The sequence below is a fragment of the Gekko japonicus genome, unplaced genomic scaffold (genome assembly GCF_001447785.1).
Source record: "Gekko japonicus isolate JY-2015 unplaced genomic scaffold, Gekko_japonicus_V1.1 scaffold2550, whole genome shotgun sequence".
NCBI classification, from domain to species: domain Eukaryota; kingdom Metazoa; phylum Chordata; class Lepidosauria; order Squamata; family Gekkonidae; genus Gekko; species Gekko japonicus.
The window spans coordinates 155,261-155,696 of NW_015176052.1; the positions used below are offsets into that span (position 1 = coordinate 155,261).

The 436-nt window shown below is 59.2% G+C and overlaps 1 protein-coding gene across 3 annotated transcripts in view; it reads left to right on the forward strand.

Annotated features, from left to right (window-relative positions):
* Nucleotides 1-88: 88 nt before the first annotated feature.
* Nucleotides 89-436, forward strand: part of MPV17L2 (MPV17 mitochondrial membrane protein-like 2) — a 7,605-nt gene continuing 7,257 nt past the window's right edge. For 2 of the 3 annotated variants that reach the window (XM_015426688.1, XM_015426687.1), the window contains exon 1: nucleotides 89-194. The gene's annotated coding sequence lies outside the window, so the exon portion shown is untranslated. Of the gene's footprint in view, nucleotides 199-436 lie in introns of all 3 variants that reach the window. The other variant, XM_015426689.1, reaches the window with a different exon arrangement.

Consider the following 436-nt stretch of genomic DNA (forward strand, 5'->3'; position numbering starts at 1 on the left):
GGTGCGCCGTTTAAGAGGGGTCGGCGCTTCCCCCGTCGCTATAAACCTTTGCGGCCGCCGCTTCCGCTTCCTGTGTGGGTTGGCCTCGGTAGCTGTTATGGCCGCCTCCTCCCCCCACGTGATCCCTTCTGCCTCGACCTTTGTCGTGGCGCCGGCTTTTTCTTGCTCCCTGCCGCCGTGTGACTCCTGGACAGGTGAGGCCGGAGATCACGCTGGGGGCGCTTAGCTGATGTTGTCTCTGGGCAGATCCTAGGCAGGAGTACCCAGGGCCGGCTCACTCACTAGGCGAACTAGGCGATCGCCTAGAGTGGGCCGGCCCTTAGGGGCACCAAACTGCACCCGGCCCCGTACTCTGGGAGTTTCTTGATTATTTGTGTTTTTCATTCTTCCTAAAATGCATTTATTTTTGAAAATTGGTGGGCGCACAGGGAAGGCA